Here is a 13,145-nt window from a genome sequence, read left to right on the forward strand (position 1 = left end):
ATGGAGAATGTAAGCAGTTATTAAAAATAAAAGAAAACATTAAATGAAATAAAACATAAACAAAGTGCATTTGATTTTAAATTTCATAAACAAATCACCTTGCCGATTTTGTGGATGAGGTTTTGAGGGGAAATAGGGATGCTAATTTCAATTATTTTTTCTAACCGATAACCGACCCTTGTTAACCGACTGTGTGTCTGCCGGCGTAACGTTAGCAGGTGTCCGACAGACCGCGTATGTTTGTGCTACGTTTGGAGATGTGGCGTTGCTGGTGGTTTCGTGCTTTCAGCGTAACGTTAGCGAGTATCAGTGTCAACAGAACGTGCGTGGTGAATAAAATGCTACAACTCCTCAGACCTGAGCCAACTTCCTGTATCTGTAACTCTGGCTCAGACTCTCTTAAGATGGGCTGTTAAGGTGGACCAGTTATTCTCCTTTAAGTGACAAGACGCTCCTCTGAGTTTTGCTCAGCTTATTATTTCATTTTGAATATTTTTTTAACCGTTTAACCGATAGCATTAATCGGTAAAAAATTCTTTACGGTTAAACAGTTCATTATTAACATCCGTAAGGGAAACATATTTTGTTGCGGATTACATTTGTTTCTGAGATATCACAAATATGTTTTTAATGATAGTTTACAACAACAAACACTGGACTTTCACCCAGGAGACTGGAGTTCGTGTCCAGTGGGAAACTAAAAGTCAATGTTTACTTATTTTAATTTACGTCCGTAACAATGGGTTCTATGGGTACCCACGAGTCTCCCCTTTATAGACATGACCACTTTATGATAATCACATGCAGTTTGGGGCAAGTCATAGTCAAGTCAGCACACTGACACACTGACAGCTGTTGTTGCCTGTTGGGCTTGAGTTTTCCATGTTGTGATTTGAGTATATTTTTTATGCTAAATGCAGTACCTGTGAGGGTTTCTGGACAATATTTGTCATTGTTTTGTGTTGTTAATTGATTTCCAATAATAAATATATTACATACATTTGCATAAAGCAGCATATTTGCCCGCCACCATGTTGATAAGAGTATTAAATACTTGACATATGTCCCTTTAAAGGGACTCTATGGAAAACTAAGAAATTGCTTGTTAACAGTGACACATATGGCCATTAAGATGACAACAGTCAGAGTTCTGTTGCTCGCACTTGTGCTCGCACTAAGTAGACGTGAGCGTGCATTGTTGCCGTTAGCGGACTCCATTTCTAACTGAACGTTAGCTATGGTTGCACACTGTTACCCCTGTAGGCGGAGTTGAAAATAAAGGCACTCGCGAGCGCACATGACATCTGGCCGATATTCCCGTAAAAACCGGCCAGATTTTTCACATTAAAAGCAGTCTACAGATGATGGAGTAAACCCAGAAAGTTACGGAGGGTCGCATTTTTTTAGGTTAGGTTACAACCTGTTCACACATTGGCAATAAAAAATAATTAAAAAATGTTAATACATGTAAAAAACGTACATACAGTCCATTTAAGGTACATTTTGAACAGATAAAAACTGTGCGATTAAACAATGAAATATTTGAATCGATTTACAGCCGTAGTTATAATAATCATATGGAGCCACTGTATCATAGTTTGAAATCATAAAAACAGAAGTGTGTGCCAGGCTGTCTTTAATGACCTCCTGCTCACTCTAGATGGCAGCAGGAGAGGAGACATGGTGAAGGCTACATGGCAGTTTATGAATATGGAAATGTGCACTATAATCTCTCAGCACTGCATCTCGCACAGTGGATCTGGCAATATAGTGAAGGAAATCTGCACAGCATGCTGAAATAAATTGCTGTTACCCTAAATCACAAACTGCCAGTATAGCACTTTGTCATGCTTTGATCACGTGATTCTAATTCATACTTATTATTATTATTTCCATTTTAAAATGTCCCTCTTTCCTCCCAAAAAAACAGCCTCCAATCAAACAGTGTCCCATCCTGACAGACTGGAGCTGCTCTAAACACTCTGCTTTATTTCCTGTGACAATCAATCGGGCTCTTTCTAATTGGATGGAGGAGCCCCCCCCTCCTCCTCCTCTTCCTCCTCCTCCTTCTCCTCTTCCTCTGCTCTCCGGTTTATTGTCACTGACAGTCGGATTATTCCCTCACAGTAGCAGCCTGCTCCCTCTCATCATCCTCCTCTTCCTCCTCCTCCTCTCTGTCCGACAATGCGGGCACCAACTAAGGATTTATAATTTCTTCTTCCTCCACTCCTGCATCGTTTGTTCCTCCTCTTCTTCTTCACGGTAACAGATCTCTCTTCTTTCTAATGTTTTGTTTATGTGCGTGTCTTGTCAGCGCTGCCTGGCTCAACCATGTGCACGAGTTTAAACACACTTGCGTTGTAAAGTGAGAGCTGGGGATGTGTTGTGTTGTGTGGTCGCTGCTGCTGCTGCTCGACTTTAACTTCCAGAGCTGAATGCGGGAGCGAGAGATGCCGGGGCTGGTTTCGCTGCTCCTATAACGACACAATGCTTGTGATTAAAGACGCGACGTGTGCGCAGAACGTTCCCAGTCACAGTGATGATGATCAGCCGTCTCTCTTTTAGACGCCGGGATGAAGCAACGTGCCAGCCTGGCGGTATAGAGCCGTGTGTTCAGACGCACATTAGAGCTCCAGTGTGGTCCCTGGACTGCTGCTGGGCTTACTGGAGAGGCGATGGGTGGGAATGAAATATCTGATTAACACAGTGACTTTTTAAAGCTGCAGTAAGCAGAATGTTTTGGTTCATTAATGGGCAAAAATATCTATAATAACCTTTCCAGCATATTGTTATTCAAGTGTTCTGAGAGACGTTTGCACCTCCTCATGGCTCAGTTTTCAGGATTTCAAAAAATCGAGCCTGTGACTGGAGACTTTAACTAATAATTTCAGAGAGAGAGAGCGTTCCTATTGGCTGAGCTCCGGCTGGTGGGCGGTGCTTGGTATTTTCCCCAACCGATCTCAACATGGCTGCCGGGTCACAAACTTCCTCATTTTACACAAGGCCTATAGAAAGGAGGCTGGGTCACGCGTCATACCTCCCGGAGAATAACACATGCGCAGTAAAATCTCGCTTGCACTCGCCGAAATTGAGCGCAACGCACGACCACAGCTTCAGTTACACTGCGCATGTGTTATACCCCATACCCCAAGACCCATGTCAGAGCCGGTATAGAGCGGTGTGTGTTCACCTTCCCTTCAGACTGCACATTAAAGCTCCAGTGTGGTCCCTGGACTGCTGCTGGGCTACTGGAAATGAAATATCTGATTAACACAGTGACTTTTTAACCTGCAGTAGGCAGAATGTTTTGGGCATCGATGGGCAAAAAGATCTATAATAACCTTTTAGCATATTGTTATTCAAGTGTTCTGAGAGAAAACTAGAATTCTATACCTCCTAATGGCTCTGTTTACAGGCTTTAAAAAATCTAGCTAAATCAGCTAAACAGTAATGGGCAATACAGTAACAGAATATTGATTGCTGAGGTGGTTCGAGCATCTGGTAAGGATGCCCCCTGGCACGACCAGCTGGGGGGAGGCCACGGGGAAGACCCAGGACTAGGTGGAGAGATTATATCTCCACACTGGCTTGGGAACACCTCGGGATCCCCCAGTCAGAGCTGGTTAATGTGGCCCGGGAAAGGGAAGTTTGGGGTCCCCTGCTGGAGCTTCTTTCCCCCGCGACCCGACCCCGGATAAGCGATTAAAGATGAGTTATGAGACGTTACCCAGCCTCTTTCAATAGGCCTTGACTACTGTCAGGATATAGTGACCGTTTTATAAAAATATATTTTTTTTATCATAATTCAATTCTACGCACTGCAGCTTTAAACACCAGCTGTACTGTTACTGAGATTCAGGGCCGGCTCTAGCCCTTTTGGTGCCCTAGGCGAAATTCGGATTTTGAGCCCCGCCACGCAACCCCTCCCCACGGAGCCCCTCTAGGCACCCCCCCAGAACCCTTAATAAACATCACAATAGAGTGCTTCAGGAATGAGTCCTATAATCGGGAAATGAGTTAGCATTTTATCACTTTTTTTAGTTTAGATGCCTGAAATAAGGACTGTGGTTAACACAAGCTGAAGAGATTTTAACATTTTGTTGTACGATATAAAATACGTCAGTAAATATGCCTTTATGTGTCTTAAAAAAGGCGGTGGCTAACAAGTGGCTAAATGAGACTGCTAAACGTAATCACGCCGACTCGTCCGCCTTTACATCCGCGTTGTGTATACTCGCGCTCCTGCAACAGTGGTGTAGTTCGTTTAAAGCCTAACGTTAGCTTTTTACTTCTGGCGATTGCATTCACACTTCAAAAATCATAAAAGTGATGTTCATTTGTGGAGATTATCTTGCTGAACAAAATGTGTAAGTATCATAAACATGTGTTTGCCACAGAGCTTATTTTCTGCAATAATCCAAAACCCAATGGAAAAATCCCATAGGCTTTTTGTCGAGGGAACCCAGGGCGACGCTAACTTCCTGATTTGCCTAAAAAAATACATCATCCCTGGAGCAATCTATGGCGACAAAAATTACGATTTTTATTTTCATAAATAACTGTATTATAATATAAATAAACAATTGGTCCTTCAGATTGTTGGCTTAAAAATGTTCAGTCAATGTCAGTACAACTTACACTTTTATTAGCAAATAAGTGTAGCTGGGCAGAAGTTTCTTTCTCTTTCTTTCTTTCTTCATTTGTTACCTCAATGCAGAAAATAAGGAAAGGCACTCATCGGCCTTTTTAAAAAAAATAATATTTATATATATATTTTTTATTCTTGTGTGTGTTTTTTTTTTAGGGTGACCAGCACCCCCAGAAGGTGGCGCCCTAGGTGACCGCCTATATGGCCTATGCCTTTAGCCAGCCCTGATCCTTTATTATAACAGAAAAGTGAATTATCACTCCTGCTACTTCCTCTCAGTAACTCAAACCCACATGGCCCCTGGAGGCTCCATGAACCCGACTCTGATAACCGCTCCTCTAATAGAAGACCACCACCACCCACAGCATCAATCCCCCTGGTCTACATCCCCCCCTCCATCAGCTCCTAAAATTTGGGTGGCATATGGCTCAGTCTCCCCCAAGGCTCACAGATGTTTAGTCGTTACATTAGCAGCCTAGTTTGGAGGCAGAAGACAACTATAGTCTGCCTTCTCTCTCTGTGTGTGTGTGGGGGTGTGGGTGTGTGTGTGTGTAGGGTGGGGGGTGTCGATGTCTTTATGGGAAAGTGTGGCTCAGTAATTGGTAAGGTCTGATCGCCTCGTGTTCTCACTGGAGGGCTATAATACTCAGCTGAAGATAATCCTATGCAAAAAAGCGGCAGCGTGATCCTGTGATGTGTTTTAGGGGGATTCTATGCAAATGTCAATCCCTGCAGGAGAAACATAAAGAACCAACAAGGTTGTTGCCTGTGAGCCCTTAATATAAAGTAATGTGTAATATACTAACCCCTCATCACAGGTTGCATGCCCATTAACCACTCTGATCAAAGACTGACCAAGCCTTCATAGATTGTATAGTTTTTATAAGACCAAATAACATCAGGGCTGCAACTAACAGTGGTTTTAATCAGCAGTTAATCTTCAAATTATTTTCTTAATTTACTAATTTAGTCTAAAAAATGTCACGAAATGGTGAAAAATACCCATCACTATTCCCTAGAGCCCAAAGTGACGTTCTCTTGTTCAATCCATACATCTTCATTTAAATGTCACTAAAGACAAAGAAAAGCAGCATTCATCAGCACTTAGCTTGAAAAGTGAACATTTGTAAACGGCAGCTGAAAACCTATTAATTTAATTTTGCTTATAATTGATGTCATTCTAATTATTATTATTCATTTTATTATTATTTTTATCAATTCTCTCATTATTTATTATTCTTAATGGTTTCTATTTTGACTTATATATTGTAGCATCTACTGTCCTTATTGTCTTATTTTATTGCCTATCTGCCCTTGTTTGATTGTGTTGCATTTTTATTTTCTTTTGTAAGCACTTTGAGCTACACCACTTATATGAAAAGTGCTCTAAAGTTATTATTAAAACAAAGTAAATGCCATTGAAAAGCTGCATACATTATAATGTAAACATTGCAATACTTAGGCCCTATGATGTGAGTTTTGCAGGAACCTGTGCAAATATATATGTGCAGAAGTTATATGTTCCGCAGGCCTAATTCAGGTAGAATTGTGACTCGTTAAAGGTTATACCTAATTTGGAACATCTATAGTGTGTGTAGTGTAGTGTATATATGATTATATTAATAGTATCAAACTATACAGTATAAAGATATAGAGTAAGACAAAAGCCAAATATAGCGGAAAGAAACACCATTTTGTGCATCAGATTTCTTTTTATTTTCCTTTTCGATAATAATCTCATGACCCCTTTATCAGACTCGACCCTCAGGTTGGGAACCACGGCTCTAAACTCAGTGTCGCCACAGTCCCTGTACGGCAGGAATACACAGTATGAGATGACCTCTCGGGACAATAAATTCCCGATGAAGTACTGCTTATCACAGACTTCATTCTTGAAAAGGAGTAGTGAAATAACTGGAAAGTAAAAGAGGGGAACAATTTGACATTCAGCCTGCAACATGGGGATTTCACCCCAGGTTAACATTTTTAACTAATAGATACCATGAAGCTTTCCCAGTTGATTACTTACATTAAGGCAATTATGTTTTGTGTGAGAAGTTTTCTGAAATTTTATGTTTAAATATACAATTGAGGCATTATCCTGTTAATTTGCATACATCTCCAGAACAGAAATCTAAATATTTGATAAAGGTACAATTGACCCTGAGTTAATTGAGTTAATTAGGGGAGACTATACTTCTGGGTGAATGCATTCAAACACAAGCTCTGCACAATCAGTGTAACAGCTATTACATGTAAACACTATTGTGTTTCGTTGTTCATGTCATATACGATGCACCACAGCGGTGCTGCCGAGCAGTGAGCTGATCTGACAACTTTTTAAGCCTTTTCTGGGGCATCCGTGATACCATGATGAAGTATGGTAGATCGCTACGGCATCACTTGACATCCTTGACTAATCCAGCAGAAAGGTTTTACAGTGAAGATAATGCAGCTGCAGCTGGAGGATGGATGTCCTCACTGGAAGCTGGCCTCATATTCTGTAAATCTCAAGGCCACTTTCTATAACTACGAGGTCACTGCACCGCTGTGTCCGACAGGAAAACTGCTTCAGAAGAGTTGCAGTCACAAGTACAATATTGTAAAAGACAAAAAAAAAATGAACTGTTAATTCTGTTGGCACTGAAGAAAAAGCTCTGCAAAGGAAACCAGGAAACATTCATATTGGAAAGTGTAGGCAATTCTCTTAAGAAAAACAAAGACTGAAACGGTTAGTTGAATATCAAATGTTTTGTCGATTGATTTCCAGTTGATTGACTAATGCATAATATGGACTACAGATGCATAATCTGACAAATTTGCAAGGAGGAAACATCAAGACTTGCACTGCTTTCTTTATTAAGCTATATGCATAGAAATAGAATAGGAGTAGTTCAGACATTTCCATTCAAATCAACGTAGCAGCATGTTCAGAGTGGCGGCCATTTGTATGTGTAGGCCTACTGTTGCCATTGCAACCGTTGTAGCGGGCTAAGGTTTACGGCAAGTCGCGGACTCACTGAAAAAATTCTTAACCAATAACTGACCCTTGTTAACCGATTATTAACTGTTAACCGACAAGATTAGTGCCTCACATGCAGCGGTGCGCCAGCTGCAGTTTATGAGTACAACAGACAACTGAGTCTCCAGTTCACCATCAGGATAGTAAACCTAGCACCCACGGTTCTGCGTGTAGTGTCACGGACATGCAGCCATGTTCCCAGTAAATGGGAACTGATTACACAGATTAACGATAAACAGTGTGTTTTTGTGCTACGTTAGCAGCTATAGCCGCTCTGTCATTGCGGCGTAACTTTTACAAGTGTCCAGCTGTGCGCATTAAAGCATGGCAGAATTAGCAAGCTAGCTAACTAGCCAGCTCTCCGCATTAAAGCGGTTCAGAATTAGAATTGTCGGCTCGTTAGCTAGCCTGCTGATTCCACCATGCTTTAATGCTACACTGGTTTCAGAAAATAAGCCGAACAGCGGGCCGGTCGCCAGCGGCAGCGCAGCGTCTAATGTTCCCTCTGCTTCACTCCCCGCCGCTCCTGAGCTGTGTCAGCTCTCTTCCCGGCGAGTTGCGACCCCACTTTAAAGCCACTGACTTGTGTTGTCACCATAGCAGCTAACAAAAATCGCCATTTTCTTTTCTACTAGTCAAATGACCACGGAAAACACTTTGATTTCCGTTCCACTCTTGGTAGTATAGTATAATAGTATATAATAGTATTTCTATGGCTACATAAGTTAAAACAAGGATTTGCTGTCATTGCACTGCACGCACTCAGTCAGTCTCTCACTCACTGAAGGAAACATCACGAGCTGCATATCAACCAGCCACATCAAACAGCCCAGTGATGTTGCCCCCTCCATCCTCACTGAGGTGAGCTTTAAAAAGGCGAGTTTAATCTGGGCTCTGTTGTTGGGTCGGTGGGCTGATTGTGTGTACGGGGAGGACCGCTAGTACATGTTAGTGTGCGTGTGTGTGTGTGTGTGTGTGTGTGTGTGTTTGAGGGAGAGCGCTCGGAGTGAGAGGGGTGGGGATTTTAGGAAGCATACTTGCATTTCAAAGTAATGGCCTATTTATAGGGCAGACAAACAGCGGCACAGCGAGAGAGGGAAAAAAAAAAAGAGTCCAGCGCCTATGGCCTGTTGTTAGCATCGAGGAATGCACCAGTGGTAGTTGTGATAAGGATAGAGTGGAGGGGTTGCAGCAGGCACGGCTTGTTAGAAACACACGTGACCACACATGCCAAACACACACACACACACACACACACACACACGCACACACACACACACACACATAGCTGTGTACTTCTATCTTTGTGAGGACACCGATTGACATAATGCATTCCCTAGCCTCTTACCCTAACCATCACAACTAAATGACTGACCCCAACCCTTACCCTAACCTGAACCTAATTCTAAATTGAACCCTCAAACAGGCCTTTGAAGGTCTATCCGAAGTACACTTGTTGTGGTAGTCGGTGTTACTGGTTGCCGATCGATTACATACCCACCATCCCCACTGTCATTTAGCTTTTTTTTTTACAGAAATAAAACCCATTTAGTTAATTTTGTCGTATCAGCGCCGTGTTATTAATACAAAGTCGGACGACAGACGCTACAACTGGCAGTGAACGCATCTGCTCCATACAGAGTCTCAGCTCAGAGTAGCAGATGTCATATTTCACAAGTGAAAAAGTGGCAATTTGGCAATATTTCAGATTTAAATTCAATGCTATATGGGAACCATAACGTTAATGAGGCCATCGCTGTGAGGAGGACAGAGCGGTCACAGCCGGTGTGTGCCGCGGAGCATCGCAAGGTGGAAACCTGCGGCCCCCGCAGCAAAAGCTTGACCAGAGAGGCCAGACACACAACCACCCGACGTTAAAGATCAAAGTAAGCGCGCTACATACAGTATATTGACCGTCATGTTTTCTTGTAAAATGTCCGATAGTAATCATTAACACCGGTGTTGTCACAAGTTTATTAACCGGTGGGAAAATGTCCTCACCGTCACATCCCCTAGTCCAAAGGTGAGTACCTCACTTGGATTAAGGACTGAGTGCCTTTCATCTACTCACAGTGATTACACAGTATGGAATATGGATACAGTCTTGCACAACAATGCACCAACATACAGCGCACACATGCACAGCTTTGGGATTAATGCTAACATGCTGCTGTTTTCAACAACACGTTGGAGTTCAAAGATGCCAGCGAGCTCTCAGCCCTGGAGCTGGGACATGCAGCATGCCTGATTGTGTAAGTGCATGTCTAATCGCAGATTGAAGATTTTGTGTATACATGTTGCCTCAGTGTGTGTGTGTGTGTGTGTGTGTGTAACTAATTGTAGATAGCAGGCTCCTCTTTATAAACTCGTGTGTGTCCGTGCTCATATGAGTTGCCATCATCAAAGAGTTTGATATCGATCACGGCCTTACATGCATGCAACAGTGGCCCGAGGCAAACCGTGTGACTTCTTGGATGCTAAACGGATTCGCTGTGCCTGTTTTGTGTATGCTACATGAGGATGAACCCGGGTAAAATGTCAGGGACGCCCGCCGGTGTCTATGAAAAAGACGGCCCAGGAGAATCCAGATGAGAGCTGCGATCTCTTCATTGATTTTATTGATTCGATCCAGTTTAGTCTTGAGATGGAGAGGACTGTGACAACTGGGACATGGGTTTGTAACAAGGGTGATGGCAGCTATGTATATGGCAGCAAAGTCTTAAACTGTTGTTTAATAAGCAGCGACTCTGATGTGCAGCTTGTCCTCTAGGAACCAATAACTTTATGGGGAAACACCCCAGGCAAAAACATAATTTTTCATGCACTGGTCAATTTGATATTTTGGGCTATTTTGCTTCCTTAACAAGTCTTCTTTCAGACTAGTGGAAAGAAAACATCCAAGATACACATTTAGGTGTTTATTTTACTACTTCGTCTATTTCTGTCTGTAGATTTATCCCATATTCACCAGAAGTTAACATTAGATAATGCCTCATTTGCATATTTAAACATACAATTTCAGAAACATAATTGTCATAATGTAAGTAATCAACTGGGTAAGTTTCAGGGTAATATCTATTAGTATATTTGTATTTTTTACCTTAATCAAATTTACTGTCTTGAAAAATGTATGAAATTGTACAATACATATCTCTAAAGTTTTTTTTCTCAGACTTAGAAATCTCCACTTCAGTAACACTTACATACAAAAAACGTTACAGTCACGCTGCCGTAGAGTGGTATGGGTGCTGTTGTATCGGAGCTGTTTTGCTAGTACGAGTACATGAGCACAGTATCGGACCCGATACCGGATCGGTGCATCCATAGTTGGTACCAATGGATTCCTTAGGTTTTCTAGTTTCATATGATGCCAGGTTACCTAAAAATCGGATGTTGCGTTAATGGGTTAAAGAAATTAGTGTCGTTAAAACAAATTTGTGTTAACGCGTTATCGCGTTAACTTTGACAGCCCTAATATTAGTTAATTATTTTAGCCTATTCATGAGATGTCTCCATAGGCTATAATCGATTGCCTCCCATTGGTTGCTGACACTATAGGTGAGGCCACACCTGTTTTGTCTGTTAAATGCCCTGAAGAAGATCTACAGTGGTCAAAACATGTTGGCTTTTTAAATGATTTAGCCACTATTATAAAGGCTTTTTAACATATCCTTCCTGGTTGCCACTTGTTAGATCTAGGAGTGCCTGGATTGCCTTCCTGTTTAGCCAGTTTTTCCGTCCAATTTCGAGGAACACCCACCACCTTTTTATCCACGGTTGAGCAACCAGTTATAATATTTGCATTATATGAAAATGATGACCCGACTCCACAGCTCCCTCCAGCTCTACAGAGCCTTCTAATGTCCTCCACCTCATTGTTTTTTTTTTGTCCAGCCTGCAACTTCACTGTTTTGGATCACATTTTTTATGACATTTATTTTTAGTATCGGTTTTAGTTTCTAGTCAGTCAAACTGTTGTAATATGCTGTATGTACAAGAAACTCACACACTGAAACACAAACTTCGATGTTGAGCTGGCATTTTAAATGAGGCGGGTGGCACCGCAGGGGTTCCTGGAGGAACTGCTTATTTTTATCGTATCTCTGCTTAAAGAAACCGTTTGAAATTCAACCTTTGGATGCTGCAACGCTCAAGAATGTGGAGGAAAGTTACAACTTTAAAACCAACCCGATCGATTCCTTTTTTAACAACACAAACCTCCCTTGGACAACCAAGCTCCATGTTTGGGTGCTTGACATTTTATTTTGATGCCCAAGTATTTCCAGTCTTTTATTCCATATAGCAGTCTTTCTATCTAATACTTTAAGTTTTATGTCTGCAAACTGTCTTGTGATGTGAAAATCCTCTGTTGCTGCTGACTTTAATGGTTTTCTATGCTCTTTTTCCTCTGAAAAGCCAGAAAACCACTGTATCTGTGTGCACTGGTGCACTCTTATTTCACCTGACTTGTTTTCAAAGTCATGGCAATTGTCCATGCTCTTGTATTCACATTCATTCACAGTTGGAAAACAGAGAGGGTGGCATAATAACAGAGATCACAGGCAGTAAGGTGTGTGTTATGTTGGGGTTGTATATAGGATTTAGAACATTGGTTCCCAAACTTTTTCACGTCAACGACCCCTTAACTGACACAAATTACACCACGATCCCCCATGAGTTATCATTTTGTCCCAGCCCAGGGTTCCCCATCCGATAGGATTTTTGCCACGAGTTTGCCATGTTATGATTTGAGCATATTTTTTATGCTAAATGCAGTACCTGTGAGGGTTTCTGGACAATATCAGTCATTGTTTTGTGTTGTTAATTGATTTCCAATAATAAATATATGCGTAGAATTGCATGAAGCAGCATATTTGTCCACTCCAATGTTGATAAGAGTATTAAATACTTGACAAATCTCCCTTTAAGGTACATTTTGAACAGATAAAAAATCTGCGATTAATTTGCGATTAATCACAATTAACCATAGACAATCATGCCATTAATCGTGATTAAATATTTCAATCGATTGGCAGCCACTACACAATGTAACCCGTCAAGACACAACTAACATCCCAGGATTGCTGTGCACCATTTTGTATTGTAACACTACATGGCACAACACAAGCCTCTCTGTTAAAAAGTGTGGTAGAACACACATCGAAACAAAGAACCTATGAAATAATGCAACGTACTGTAGCATCACGACAACCCAAAGCAACACGACCCTGAGAACGGTGGCCTCCACATTCGGAGCTAAAAATCTGTTGAAGAATGGAAGTATTGTTCACATCAGCAGAGCGACAGAGAATAACAAAATATCTTCCACGAAATGCTCTCTTACGTAAGCTGTCGCTTTTTTTTTTTTTATCCTCTTCATGTTCTCCCTCTTGTTTTCTCTCTTCCTCGCAGAAATTGAGGTCAGCGTTAATTGAAATTCAGACACCTATTAATTAGTGAGAGCATTTCTCTTTC

General features: G+C 41.6%; 1 protein-coding gene across 2 annotated transcripts in view; it reads left to right on the top strand.

Moving 5' to 3' along the window:
* Window positions 1-2,076: 2,076 nt before the first annotated feature.
* pcbp4 (poly(rC) binding protein 4) overlaps window positions 2,077-13,145 on the top strand; it is a 164,759-nt gene continuing 153,690 nt past the window's right edge. For both annotated transcript variants that reach the window (XM_074637026.1, XM_074637027.1), the window contains exon 1: window positions 2,077-2,262. The gene's annotated coding sequence lies outside the window, so the exon portion shown is untranslated. The remainder of the gene's footprint in view (window positions 2,263-13,145) is intronic.

This window comes from Sebastes fasciatus, chromosome 1 (assembly GCF_043250625.1).
Source record: "Sebastes fasciatus isolate fSebFas1 chromosome 1, fSebFas1.pri, whole genome shotgun sequence".
NCBI classification, from domain to species: domain Eukaryota; kingdom Metazoa; phylum Chordata; class Actinopteri; order Perciformes; family Sebastidae; genus Sebastes; species Sebastes fasciatus.